Source organism: Cervus canadensis, chromosome 4 (assembly GCF_019320065.1).
Source record: "Cervus canadensis isolate Bull #8, Minnesota chromosome 4, ASM1932006v1, whole genome shotgun sequence".
Classification (NCBI taxonomy): Eukaryota; Metazoa; Chordata; class Mammalia; order Artiodactyla; family Cervidae; genus Cervus; species Cervus canadensis.
Genome location: NC_057389.1, coordinates 67,403,856 through 67,419,425, shown reverse-complemented (window position 1 = coordinate 67,419,425; position 15,570 = coordinate 67,403,856). Strand labels below are relative to the sequence as shown.

The window sequence follows — 15,570 nt, the reverse complement described above, 5'->3', positions numbered from 1 at the left end:
AGGGCAAACAAGTCACCTGCAGATGAGTGGGGGGCACAGGGTATGAGTGATTACACAGGGTATAGTGATTATATCAGTTAGCAAACTTTAAACATAAATTTAAATCTTTATTCCTGAAAGCATCCCATCAACTGCTCCATAGGTAATGGCCCATCAGCTTCTTGAAGATCAGTTTGGAGTGTGTGCCAAGTGACATGGAAATATGCATAGCCTGGGGAAAAATGGACACATGCAAAATTCTTGGCATTGAGCTTTTACTGAAATATTACTTGTAGTAGCAGATGTGGAATCAACCTAAATTTTTAGTGATAAGATTTTCATTGGGTGGAGGATGGCATTTCATGTGATGAAACAGCACAGTTATTAAAATTGAGCCTGTGCTACTTCCCTAGTAAGTTAGTAGCCACATGAGTTCATCTTGACATTTCTTGTTCTGTCAAATCTCACAAACATTGGCAAATTTTTGTCTTATTATTAAATATAGCCAGCTTCTCATCACTTCTCACCAGCTCTGCTGCTTCTACCTTAACCTTTGCTGTTATCATTTATCACCTGAACTGTTGCTGTAACATCCTAGCTTGTCTTCCTGCTTCCCTGTTACTTCCTTTCAAAGTATCCTCAACACGATATCAAGAAGATTATGTTAAAATGTAATATGGTCATAATTGCTCCACAGCTCAACACCCTTCTTATCATAGAAAAAGGCTTGCAGTGGTTTTCCTCCAAGGTAGCCACATGCTCTTATTCCTCACCTCCTTAAGGTTGTTTTTAAAAAAACATCTTTTACTGAAGGTTTCCCTCACTGTGTTGTTTAAATTTGAAAAGAACAGCTCTCTCCCATCTCTCTTACCCCCCTTTCCTGCTTTATTTTTTGTCCATAGTACTTATCTTCATAGAACAAATGTTCTGTTCTAATTTATTGTGTCTATTACCTGCCTCACTCCATTACAGTACAAATGTCATGGACATAGGGCTTTCTGCTACTTTATTTTTGAGTTCCCAGCACTAACTCAGTGTCTGAAACATAAAAGTTCCTTACTCGACAGTCATCAAATCAGTGAATTGTGAAGCAGTTTTGTTAAAATGGTGTGTGAACATGATGAAAGAAGAAATAAGGCAAAATAAAGGTATAGTTGAGGGACATGCATTGCAACCTCAAGCAATTCTGCAAAGAGGGAACACTTAAAGCTGTCAAAGTCATGCATAGCTGACCCAGACTATGTCTTCCTCTTATAAATGTTGAATAACACCAGAACTGAGCACGGATAATGTGTGAAGTCAGAAGCCCTCTTAAAGGGAAACAGGAAACACTCTGCTTCAGGTATCTCTGAAAAGTTCTGGAACCTTTGTTTACAAACACATGAAATTTTTCTTCCCTGGTTTTTGAAAGGAAAAATAAATGTATTATAATTAGAGTTCATTCAAGTGTGAGGATCTGAGCAGCTATAAACTCAACTCTCAACACTTTTAAAATTCCAGACAGGGAAACTTTTCCATCTCTATAACTGGAAGTTGACCAAGCAAAATAAATTGAACACATGTATGTTTACAGTATTTTATAATACATGTAGAATTTCCCCAGGCATTTGGAGAAATGGGGCTCAGGGCGCTTCATGCCTTTCCCACAGAACTTGTACTGGTTTGGACTTTACTGAGCTAGAGTGCTGAGAAAATCATCTGCTTAACATATAGTACACCAGAGCAGCACTGAGCTTCTCCAAAACCACCAGGAAGAGGATTCAGGACCCCTCCAAATTTAGTAAGCATAAAGAGTAGTTTCATAATGTGGATGTGGGAGAGGAGAGGTGAATGAGGATAGTGCTGTGCAACTGATTCATGACACAATAAAGGAATTGCCCCATACACAGAGTCACCTCAGATGAATTGATGAGTACATAGAAAAGTAAAAGGCTAAACTGAAGACTGCATTGTCTCTCATGGGCTTAAGTATCTCTACTAGAGTTATGAAAATTTTATTAGCACACATATGGAGAAAATGTGTGACTGTCACCAAAAGATGGGGATCAGAAGTTCATAGTCATGAAGTAAAGTTTGGTAGAATTTTTGAGAAAATGGAGATCTTAGTGATAATTTGATTCATTTCTGGAAATGAGCAGTGAAGTGAAAGTCACTTAGTCATGTCCAACTCTTTGCAACCCCGTGGACTATATAGTCCATGGAATTCTCCGGGCCAGAATGCTGGAGTGGGTAGCCATTCTCTTCTCCAGGGGATCTTCCCAACCCAGGAATCAAACTGGGGTCTCCTGCATTGCAGGTGGATCCTTTACCAGCTGAGCGGCCAGCCTGGAGGATTCCATGGACTGTAGAGTCCATGGGATCACAAAGAGTCGGACATGACTGAGTGACTTTCGCTTTCACTATAGAAATGATCAGTGGCTTACTCAAAGTCCAAGGGTTGCTCAGTGCAAGTACTGGAGCTATACTTAAGCAATCAGATTCTTAGTACAAGAAAAAAAAAAAACAACAACTCAGTAAAGGAAGAGTTTTGCTCATCCAATGATTCACCAAAGCATCACAATAAAAAAAATCGTTCTTGAAAATGTGACCCAGCCCCAAGTTCCATGACGTTATGACAAAGAAAGGTAGCATGGTGAGAGTTACAGGAATGAGTTCAAATTTTATGAGTCAATTATGTCATCACAAATTCTACCCCTGAATTTATCCAACCTACTAATATCCCCAAGACCCCAAAAAGAGCAAATCAACATGGTGCAGTGCTCTCAAACTTAATTAGAATTACCAGAAACTGTATGATTCCAGTTTATTTTAAATATCATCAATAACAAATAAATCTGAGAATATCACTTACTGATGGTAAACTAGCAGTATCCTCTCTCTCTATGCAGGGTGCAAATATTGTATAACAAGTAGTATTTTATTTCAATAATTAATAAGATCCATTAATTCAATACATGTGGCTTTAAAAAGTAAGAGAGTCAGCAAGGTATTTTGATGCTCTAAAATTGCTGGAAATCTCCAAATCAGTGATGGTAGGTGTGCTAGATTCTCTTCAAATGCATATGTGAGGGCAGCCTTAAGTTTTAAAATTAGAACAGGTTTAAATTAGAGAGAAAAACTTATTTTTTCCTAAGAAAGGTGTAAGCAAAAGAAGTGAGAATGATTCACAGAATTTTCAGAATGAGAAATATATGGCAGTCTCCAGAGATCAAGTGTGTCATAAAACTAATAAAATTACAAGACATTCATTTTATCCCCTGGAGCATTCAGGAAGGAGGCAGAGTGTGATTACATCAGGGGAGTGAAGTTGGAGGAGAAAAAGCTTTGGGGATTTTCTTCCCTATTGAATAATTACAATTCTACTAGAATTTCTATACACATAGAATTGTTCATATGTGTACAGACGTGTCAGTTTGAATGCTATTTCAGTGTTATTTTAGGTTTTTATACTGCCAAATATTGATTGTCTGTGCATTTATGCAATGGTGGCCATATCTTGTGAAGAAGAACATGAAATATTTGCTCACTACAGTAACTTCAGTACTTGTGTTACAGATATTTTTTCAACATTCAATTATTCTATTATTGGAGTATAAATCAGTGACGGACTAATATTTTTCTTGATAGAACAAGGTTATTTTTACTGTAGTAAAATACATGTAACATAAATTTGCTAGTGTAATCATTTAATAATGTACAGATCAGTGGAATTGTGCATTTACAAAATAGTACAACCATCACTCATATCTAGTTCCAGAACTTTCTTATTAACCCCATCAAACCCCTTTTTAGCAGTCACTTTCCTTTTTTTTTTTCTTTTTCTAGTCTTTGGAGAAATCTACTTTCTGTCTTTATGAGTTTGCCTACTTTGGATATTCCATGTAAATGAAATCATAATGTATGTGGCTTTTTATGTTTGACTTCTTTCACTTAGCATGTTCTCAGGTTTTTCCATGTTGTAGTGTGTATCATTATTTTATTTACTTTTATAGTTGAGTCGTATTCTATTGTATGACTTTGCCACATTATGTTTACCTAGTTATTTGTTGATGTCCATTGGAATCCACCTGCAATGCAGGAGACCCCAGTTTGATTCCTGGGTTGGGAAGATCCCCTGGAGAAGGGATAGGCTACCCATTCCAGTATTCTTGGGCTTCCCTGGTGGCTCAGATGGTAAAGAATCTGCCTGCAATGTGGGAGGCCTGGGTTTGATCCCTGGGTTGGGAAGATCCCCTGAAGGAGGGCATGACAATCCACTTAAGTATTCTTGCCTGGAGAATCCTCATGAATAGAGGAACCTTGTGGGTTACAATCCGTAAGGTGGCAAAGAGTCGGACAAGACTGAGCTGCTAGGCACATTGGTTTATTTGTTGATGGACATTTGTATCATTTTCACTTTTCGCTATTGTGAATAGAGCTGCTAATGACATTTCTCTACAAATATTGTTTGAACATTTGTTTTCAATTATTTTGGTGCATGTCTAGGAGTGAAATTAATAGATCATATGGTAACTTTGTGATTAGAACTTGTTTTGGGGACTTCCTTCGTGTTGTAATGTATGAGAATCTGCCTGCAATGCAGGAGACCTGGGGTCAGTCCCAGGGTCAGGAAGATCCCCTGGAGAAGGCCATGGCAACCCACTCCAGTATTCTTACTGGAGAATTCCGTGGACAGAGGAGCCTGGCAGGCTACAGTCCATGGAGTTGCAGAGTCGGACACGACTGAGTGACTAACACTTTCATGCTTTCACACTATTATATTTACTCTGCTGTTGTTTTTCAGTGGCTAAGTCATGTCTGACCATTTGTGGCCCCATGGACCTTAGCTTTCTAGGCTCTTCTGTCCATGGGGTTTTCCAGGAGAGAAGACTGGTGTGGGGTGCCATTTCCTTCTTCAGGGAATCTTCCTGACCCAGGGATTGAACCCGGGTTTCCTGTGTCTCCTGCATTAGGCAGGCTGATTGTTTAGCATTGAGCCACCAGGGAAGCCACAGTTTTGTATTACAGTTTGAGATCAGGAATTATGAGACTTCCAGTTTTGTTTATTTTCCTCAAGATTGCTTTGGTTATTTGGAATCTTTTAAAATTCCATCCAAATATTGTGATTAAAATGTGTGTGTGTGTGTGTGTGTGTGTGTGTGTGTGTGTAAAAAGTGCCATTGTATTTTGATTGAGATTGCTGTGAAACTACAGATGACTTTGGGTAGTATGGACATTTTACCAAGATTAGTTCTTCTGATCCATGAATGTGGGCTCTTTCCATTTATTTGTGTTATTTCATTTCTTTCTTCAAATTCTTATAGTTTTGAATATACATATATTTTACCTCCTTGTTTAAGTTTATTCTTAAGTATATTACTATTTTGGTGCTATTGTGAATGGGAAACAACCAAGCAATGTATGCAGTGAAATATGTGCTCGACACAGTCTACTGCCTTACAATCTAATATGGGTCATTTTTACCAATAAATATTTTGTCTTATTTTTGAGTGCAAGTTACTCTTAATTTAATTCTGCAAAGAGCTATTATGAACCTCATTTTAAAGGTGAGGCAACTGAAGCTTTGAATGGGCAAATGACTTGCTCAAGGTCATGTGGCTAAATGGTGGAGAGATTTGCACTCACAAATATTTATTTCCTATCTCACATATTCCCTTAGTGACCTAATATAGTCTAATGGATTCAAATATTAACTAAATTCTAAAGACTCTTTGAACTGTATCACCGGCCAGCAACTCAGCCCCACACTTCAGACTCAAACAACTCATTGTCTGTGTTGTATGTTGATTTAAAGGGTGTTATGGAATGACTCATTTCCCCCACCAACATTCATATGTTGAGGGTGTTACCCCTATTGTGATTGTATTTGGATATGAGGCCCTCAAGGAATAATTAAGTTTATATGAGGGAGCTCATGTGTGGCATCCTAATCCCATAGGATATGTGTCCTTATAAGAAAGTGGAAAATACCAGATCTGCATCTCTTTCCCCCTGTTTCTGTCTCCCAGTATGCAGAGGGGAAAGGCCATGTGAACACAGTAAGAGCAAGGCAATCTGCAAACCAGGAAGAGAGATCTTACCAGCAATTAACCTGATGACACCTTGGTGTAAGACTGATCTGTCTCACAGGTCCAGTGTCTGACCTGTGAGAAACTAAGTTATTGTTGTTTAAGCCATTCTACATGTAATATTAGTTCAAATTTAAATACAGATGGCTAATACACCTTCTGAACTTAATGTTTTCGAAAATGAACCCTGTTTTCCACCAGACCTTATCTAGCTTCAGTATCCCCATCTCACTTGATGACAATTCTATTCTACTAGTTTCTTAGGTTAGAAACCTCAAAATCAACTTTGACTATTCTGTTTTCTCTTTCTGATGGTTGTCAACCACCTACAGAAGAGATGCACCTGTATAAACTCTGTATCCTTTGAGTCACTATATTGGTATCAGTTATAGCAGTACATCTAGTGTAAATACTAGTAAAAGAAAATTAGAAAATTTTATGAAGAAATAAAATAATTATGTGCATAAAAAGAAACAAACACTACTGTTTGTTGAGTTTTTATATGTTTATCACTATGTTATTTTTCAGCCTCTCACTACATATGGCTGCACAACAAGCATATGTGGTTGGTGCTATTACACAGTTTTACAGATGAAGAGAATGAGGCTCAGAGAGGAGAGTTAATTGAGTAAGGTCACACAGTCACTAAGTAAAGAACCAGGCCCTATAGCAAGTATGACCTGACCTCATACCAGATACCAAAATCCTGTGCTTCATGTCCTTTCCTTATTACCTACATAGAGGTCTTCGTCCTACAAAAATGTGAATTCTTCTGACATTAATTTAAACTCTAGCTCACTACCAGAGTCCCAATAAGATACTGTTTTTGAGTAGCAGGAATGGGCTTATTGTGACATTTAAGATAAAGTAAGTATAGGAAATGCTATGAAATTTTTGAATTTGAAGAATAGAAAGAATAGTGATATATTCCTTGCTCTACTAGCTAAGAAAATATTCTATTAATGCAGTTACTGAAAGTGTGCTGTGAAAGTGAAAGTGTTAGTCGCTCAGTCATGTCCAACTCTTTGTGACCCCAGGGACTGTAACCTGCCAGGCTCCTCTGTCCACGGGATTTCTCAGGCAAAAATACTGGAGTGGGTAGCCATTTCCTTTCCCAGGGGATCTTTCTGACCCAGGGTTTGAACCTATATTTCCTGCATTGCAGACAGATTCTTTACTGTTTGAGCCACCATGGGTGCATCATGCATAAATAAATATTAAAAGAACAGAATTGATATTCCCCAAATAAACTTATATACATAAGAAATGTAGTTTTTGAAAAATGTATAATTTCAGGATAATAGTACAAATATAGCTAATTGAAATAAACTGTGGAGGGACCATTGAATAAACATTTGGAACATATTAAATATAATTCTTTCTTTGTCCTATCATGCTCACACACACACACACAGACATTGTAGAAGGGATTGAAAAGATAAGCATAAAATAGAACTCTATTAAACACAAAATAAATTTTGTGTTTGGAGGACCACTTCTAAGCATATTTCAGGCATCAAGGCATAAAATAATTTCTCCGACTTACTAAGATAGTCTGAAAACATAAAAGTCAATGTTTGATAATGTTCTCTCAAAACATCCCACCCTTGCCTATCTACGGTGAAACAGATCACCCGCCCAGGTTGGATGCATGAGACAAGTGCTCGGGCCTGGTGCACTCGGAAGACCCAGAGGGATCGGGTGGAGAGGGAGGTGGGAGGGGGGATCGGGATGGGGAATACGTGTAAATCCATGGCTGATTCATGTCAATGTATGACAAAACCCACTACAATATTGTAAAGTAATTAGCCTCCAACTAATAAAAATAAATGAAAAAAAAAAGTCAACATTTGCCTGGGGTCTGGAAAACCCCTCATCACCTGGATCTTAAGGATCTCTCAGGTTTAAATTCCTTTCACACTTTCCCTCACTCCCTTTCAGCCACACCTGACAATTTTCCATCTGAAATTCTTTCTCCTCTAAAGCCTTTGCACTGGTTGCTCTTTCTCCATGAAATGCCCTTCACACTCATGTTTTGTGTCTCCTTCCCCTGTTTCATTATGAAGAGCTAAAATGGCAACTCAAGACCCCCTGTCACCTTCTCCACTCTCATCCTATTGACTGTTGGTCCTGTCTTGTCTTAACCTGCATTCTCTATAGACTTGCTTATTTAATAAGCTTGTGTATCTGTGAAAGGGTGACATCGTTTCTTTGTTCTTGCATCTCCAGCACACAAAACAGGTTGCATATAAAAAATAAGTTAAAATAATGTTTCATTTTGTTGAATGAAATAAGGACTATAAGGAGTTATAATTACATGGTTGATGGAATTTAATACACAAAATTTAAAGCTTTTGTACCACGAAGGAAACAAAAAAAATCATATCAAAAGAATAAACATCCCACTGGAAAAATTATTTATCACTTCTAACAATGAAGGGAAATAGATTCATATACAAACTACTCCTTTAAAGCAATAAGAAAATGTAAAACAGCAAGAACAACAATGAAAAAAGGGGGAAGACAATTTAGCGCAGAAAGCATATAGTATCCAAAACATTTCAAAAGATGTTAAAACTCACTAGTGATCAGATAATTGACAAGCAAAGACTAAAATGATCTACAGAATCCAAAGTTAGTGAAATTGTGAGACTGTATACCTTTCCACATGCTACTGGTAAGAGTATAAATTTATAGTTCCTTAACAATTTCAAAATGTATATTTCCATAAAAAATGAATATGTGAACATTATTTGCTTCAGAATTCTAAGATCCATCTTCTATAACTAGTAGTCAAGTTTGCAAGAATTTCAATACATATGGATTTATTTTAATTTTATATGTAATAATGAAGATGAGGAAAATGCTCATGGTAATTAAAATTTCAGAATACATACATACATACATATATATATAGTACATATTGATGTGAAAATATATCTATGAAATGTTTAGTGAAAGAACTTGCTAGGAAGTCCCCTGAGTTTGCTCTTTTCTGGGTTGTTTTCTCATATCTTGCATTACAGTCTTGGACCAAGGAGGTTGCCTGCTGAGTGTGTTTACAGTTTTTAATCATATTTTTGGTACCATCTGGCTTCCACCACTTCACACACTATCCCATCCCAAGCTGAAAGGCGAAGTGGGGTGTGCTGAGCTTGAAGAAATTACTTTCACTTTAGTCTGAGTGTCCCCAGGGCAAACGCTATGCCCAGTGCATCTGGTTTATAATGTCAGATAACAGTAGAGCAGGACAAGGGGAGAGGTGACTTTGGCCATGAGCATGGGTATCAGTGCTCCTTCTAGCAGAGATATGGGAGCTGTATAATATTGTATATATATATATTATAATTTCTTAGATGACTAGACTGATAAGGACATCATTTGTTATAATATTTAATTTTGTCCTCAGTTTCTGAAATGTTTTTAGAGCAAAAAGAAGTGGCTATCATTTACAAATGATAAAAATCCCTTTCAACTATACTTGAGTTTGTGTTAATGGGGTGACTTTTGGAAAGTCTCTAGGTAACCACCGGGGCTTCTCAGGTGGCACTAGTTGTAAAGCACTCATCTGTCAATGCAGGAGACATAAGAGACACGGGTTCAGTCCCTGGGTCAGAAGATCGCCTGAAGAAGGGCATGGAGACCTACTTCAGTATTCTTGCCTGGAGAATCCCTGGAAAGAGCAGCTTGTCAGATTATGGTCCATTGGGTCGACTTACCATGCACTAGATAACCAGCAGACTGGGGCTGGTTCCCAGCGGAATCAACAAGGCGGTTATAGTGTTGAAACATTCAGTCCTGCCCCTTCCGCCATACACCCAACTCCCTAACCTCAGAACAGAAGAGAGGTGATGGAGGGTGAATCATTCACTAAAGGTCAGTGATTAAGTCAACCATGTCTATGTCATGAAGCCTCAATAAAAACTCAGAAATGCAGGCTGTAGGGGGTTTCCAGGTTGGTGAACAAGAAAACATCTTCATGTCATGAGATGAAATACATGGGGATAGAAGCTCCCCTGTTTAAGGTTCACCTGGACACCACCCTATATATCTCTTTATCTGGGTATTTATTTGTAATCTTTAATATTCTTTGGAATAGTGAATAATTAATTTAGTGAGAAAAATGTTCTCAAATTCTGTAAGCCATTCTAACAAATTAATCAAACCTGAGGAGGGAGTCATGGAAACCTTCAATTTATAGCTGAGTTAATTAGAAGCACAGGTGGCAAGTTAGACTCGTGATTGAGGCAATCCCAAGAACTATAGCCCATCAGGCTTCTTGGTCCATGGACTTCTCCAGGCAACAACACTGGAGTGGGTAGCCACTCTCTCCTCCAGGGGAGCTTCCTGCCCCAGGGATTGAACCTGGGTCTCCTGCATTGCAGGAAGATTCTTTACTATCTGAGCCACTGGGGAAGTCCCTATTTAGAAGCAGAGCTGACAAGCTAGACTTGTGATTGGGGTCTGAAGTCAGGTACAGTCTTGGGTACTGAGTCTTTAAACTGGATATCTGATGCTATTTTCAGGTAAATAGTGTCAAATTCTAAGGTTATCCAATATGTGTCAGAGAACTGATGGTTGTGGGAAAACACCCACACAGAAATGCATCTCAGATCAGTTTCTGATGGAAGGAAGGGAAGTCATCCCATTGACTTCAATCCCTGTGGGAGGTGTGGCTTCATTTCCAGACTGTGCATGCTTGAGTTAAGCATGTGAGGAGACCCTGAGGGAAAGTCTCAGAGTATACAAAGGGGCGTGGAGTGACTCAGGTTCGGTTTGCTTGGGTGAGAGAGCATCAAAACCTGTGTTCAAAAGCTTGCTGCAAAAAGGGGCGAGAGTGACAGGAGTAATCATGGAGATTCAAAGATTCTAATGTATTGGGCAAAAAAGACACACAATACAAAAAAAGTAGGTGGCTAGTTTCCAGGCTTCAACAAAATGTGAACTGTGAACTACCAAATGTTCAAGCTGGTTTTAGAAGAGGCAGAGGAACCAGAGATCAAATTGCCAACATCCGCTGGATCATTGAAAAAGCAAGAGAGTTCCAGAAAAACATCTATTTCTGCCTTATTGACGATGCCAAAGCCTTTGACTGTGTGGATCACAATAAACTGTGGAAAATTCTTCAAGAGATGGGAGTACCAGACCACCTGACTTGCCTCTTGAGAAACCTGTATGCAGGTCAGGAAACAACAGTTAGAACTGGACATGGAACAACAGACTGGTTCCAAATAGGGGAAGGAGTACATCAAGGCTGTATATTGCCATCCTGCTTATTTAACTTATATGCAGAGTACTTCATGTGAAATGCTAGGCTGGATGAAGCACAAGCTGTAATCAAGATTGCTGGGAGAAATATCAATAACTTCAGATATGCAGATGATACCACCCTAATGGCAGAAAGTGAAGAACTAAAGAGCCTCTTGATGAAAGTGAAAGAGGAGAGTGAAAAAGTTGGCTTAAAACTCAACTTTCAAAAAATGAATATCATAACATCAGGTCCCATCACTTCATGGCAAGTAGATGGGGAAACAATGGAAACAGTAACAGACTTTATTTTTTTGGGACTCCAAAGTCACTGCAGATGCTGACTGCAGCCATGAAATTAAAAGATGCTTACTCTTTGGAAAAGCTTGACCAACCTAGACAGCATATTAAAAAGCAGATACATTACTTTGTCAACAAAAGTCCATCTAGTGAAAGCTATGGTTTTTCCAGTGGTCATGTATGGTTGTGAGAGTTGGACTATAAAGAAGGCTGAGTGCCAAAAAATTAATGCTTTTGAACTGTGGTGTTGGAGAAGACTCTTGAGAATCCCTTGGACTGCAAGGAGATTCAACGAGTCAATCCTAAAGAGAATCAGTCCTGAATATTCATTGGAAGGACTGATGCTGAAGCTGAAACTCCAATACTTTGGCCATCTGATGCAAAGAACCAACTCATTTGAAAAGACCCTAATGCTGGGAAAGATTGAACCGGGAGGAGAAGGGGACGACAGAGGATGAGATGGTTGGGTGGCATCACTGACTTGATGTACATGAGTTTGAGTAAGCTCTGGGAGTTGGTGATGGACAGGGAAGCCTTGCATGCTACATTCCATGGGGTCACAAAGAGTCGGACATGACTGACTGAACTGAACTGAACTGAACTGAGTTTCCAATAGGTCACACAAACACCTTTCCCCCTTTCACTATGTCTTAAGGACTTATAATACAAACAGGATAAAAATTTACACTGTTTAGGAAGACCCTCCCTTACTCTCCCTCAGGCTTCACTCCTTCAGGATGGCTCTGTTAGTGAGTTTGCATTAATTCTACTGGATGTGGGGCCAGAAATTGTGTAGGATCACTGGTGTCCTTTCAGTTCTTGACTTCATCATGAGCCACAAATCACACTTCAGATGAATTTCTTTAGGTCCTGAGGAGGATGTCTTCATTGTCAAACAACACCGTGTTGAAACTGCCTCGCTCATTCTTTAGCCTATGTATTCTATTACTTTAGCACTTTGGCACTGCATGTCAAGAGTTACAGCTTTAAACTGTGCTGTGCTGTGCTAAAGTGGCTCCGTCATGTCTGACTCTTTGTGACCTTATGGACTGTAGACCACCAGGTTTATTCTGTCCATGGGATTCTCCAGGCAAGAATACTGCAGTGGGTTGCTGTGCCCTCTTCCAGGGGATCTTCCCGACCCACGGATCAAACCAGTGTCTTCTGCATTGGCAGGTGGATTCTTTACCACTGCACCACCTGGGAAGCCCAGAAAAATGTTTCTTATGCCCAAATAACTCATTAAGTTCCCTCAAGAAATTTCCCATCCTGCAGTCCCAAATTAGTTATGGCTGTTCCTTATTGTAGTTCTCTTTCAGTCTAGAAACCTTGCAAGCAAGTAGAGATAAGAATGGTAAAATAAAATGACTGTTATTAATTTAAAGTTTCACTGGAGCCTTGTGATCTACTCTATGTGAGCGAACTGAAAAACAAAGTAAAGTTATGCTTCCCTTGAGTGCTAGGTAGTTGCAAGACCCTTTAATCTTGAACCTTCCTGCCTCACCTTTTCTCTAAGCATAAAAGGAAACTGAATTCTACTCTAGGTTAAGATGGTTCTTTAGGAGATTGTTGTTTTTGTTCAGTCCCTAAGTCAAGTCCAATTCTTTGGGACCGTGTGGTCTGCAGCATGGCAGACTTCCCTGTCCTTCACTGTCTCCCAGTTTTTGCTCAGATTCATTTCCATTGAGTCAGTGATGCTATCTAACCATCTCATCCTCTACCACCCTCTTCTCTTTTTGCCTTCAATCTTTCCGAGCATCAGGGTCTTTTCCAATGAGTTGGCTTTTCGCATCAGGTGATCAAAGTATTGGAGCTTCAATGGCAGCATCAGTCCTTTCAGTGAATATTCAGGGTTGATTTCCTTTAGAATGAAAGGGTTTGATCTCCGTGTTGTCCAAGGAAATCTCAAGAGTCTTCCCCAACACCAGTTCAAAAGCATCAGTTCTTCAGTGCTTAGTCTTCTTTATGGTCCTACTCTAACATCCATACATGACTACTGAAAAAACCATAGCCTAGACCTTTGTTTAAGCTCAGACTTTTGTCCACAAAGTGACGTCTTTGCTTTTTATACGCTCTCTAGGTTTGTCGTAGCTTTACTTCAAGAAACAAACACAGCATTGTAAGGTAACTATATCCCAATAAAAAAGTTTAAAAAAGAAATAAACTAAGTAATTAATAGTTGATAGTGTTGATAAGTTATCAATCTCAATACTGTATTTACTTTTACTTTATCCAAGATCCAAATCTACCAATATCTGTTGGTATTATTCAGATGAGTAGTCTGAGAGTCAATTTGTGACATTTAGGGAGGTGTTGAGTTCAAAAAGTGGGAGCAAAATTTCTAGAGACAGGGTTTTGGCCAAAAAAAGTCCAGAAAAACCTTTCAAAATATTGCTGAAAGTAAATGAGTTTGTGGTACACCCACTTAATATGTTTGAAAGAAAAACATGAATGCTATTTTTTCCTTATGATCAAATTTTTTCTCTGATCAGAATTTTCCCATCTCAAAAATGTAAATACTATTAACTTTACAACATGATCTTGAGTTTTAAATCAACAAGTCCAGTGATTGCTCTTGAACTTAATTCACTTTTTTTTTTTAAATTTTTTATTAGTTGGAGGCTAATTACTTCACAACATTTCAGTGGGTTTTGTCATACATTGATATGAATCAGCCATAGATTTACACGTATTCCCCATCCCGATCCCCCCTCCCACCTCCCTCTCCACCCGATTCCTCTGGGTCTTCCCAGTGCACCAGGCCCGAGCACTTGTCTCATGCATCCCACCTGGGCTGGTGATCTGTTTCACCATAGATAGTATACATGCTGTTCTTTTGAAATATCCCACCCTCACATTCTCCCACATAGTTCAATAGTCTGTTCTGTATTTCTGTGTCTCTTTTTCTGTTTTGCATATAGGGTTATCGTTACCATCTTTCTAAATTCCATATATATGCGTTAGTATGCTGTAATGTTCTTTATCTTTCTGGCTTACTTCACTCTGTATAATGGGCTCCAGTTTCATCCATCTCATTAGAACTGATTCAAATGAATTCTTTTTAATGGCTGAGTAATATTCCATGGTGTATATGTACCACAGCTCCCTTATCCATTCGTCTGCTGATGGGCATCTAGGTTGCTTCCATGTCCTGGCTATTATAAACAGTGCTGTGATGAACATTGGGGTGCAAGTGTCTCTTTCAGATCTGGTTTCCTTGGTGTGTATGCCCAGAAGTGGGATTGCTGGGTCATATGGCAGTTTTATTTCCAGTTTTTTAAGAAATCTCCCACACTGTTTTCCATACGCTGTACTAGCTTGCATTCCACCAACCAGTGTAAGAGGTTCCCTTTTCTCCACACCCTCTCCAGCATTTATGCTGTGTAGACTTTGGATAGCAGCCATTCCTGACTGGCGTGTAATGGTACCTCATTGTGGTTTTGATTTGCATTTCTCTGATAATGAGTGATGTTGAGCACCTTTTCATGTGTTTGTTAGCCATCTGTATGTCTTCTTTGGAGAAATGTCTGTTTAGTTCTTTGGCCCATTTTTGAATTGGGTCATTTATTTTTCTGGAATTGAGCTGCAGGAGTTGCTTGTATATTTTTGAAATTAATCCTTTGTCTGTTTCTTCATTTGCTATTATTTTCTCCCAATCTGAGGGCTGTCCTTTCACCTTACTTATAGTTTCCTTTGTAGTGCAAAAGCTTTTAAGTTTCATTAGGTCCCATTTGTTTATTTTTGCTTTTATTTCCAATATTCTGGGAGGTGGGTCATAGAGGATCTTGCTGTGATTTATGTCGGAGAGTGTTTTGCCTATGTTCTCCTCTAGGAGTTTTATAGTTTCTGGTCTTACATTTAGATCTTTAATCCATTTTGAGTTTATTTTTGTGTATGGTGTTAGAAAGTGTTCTAGTTTCATTCTTTTACAAGTGGTGACCAGTTTTCCCAGCACCACTTGTTAAAGAGGTTGTCT

General features: G+C 38.8%; 1 protein-coding gene across 1 annotated transcript in view; it reads right to left on the bottom strand.

Moving 5' to 3' along the window:
• Positions 1-15,570, bottom strand: part of LOC122440882 (olfactory receptor 2C3-like) — a 24,545-nt gene that overhangs the window by 5,515 nt on the left and 3,460 nt on the right. The window lies entirely within an intron of this gene.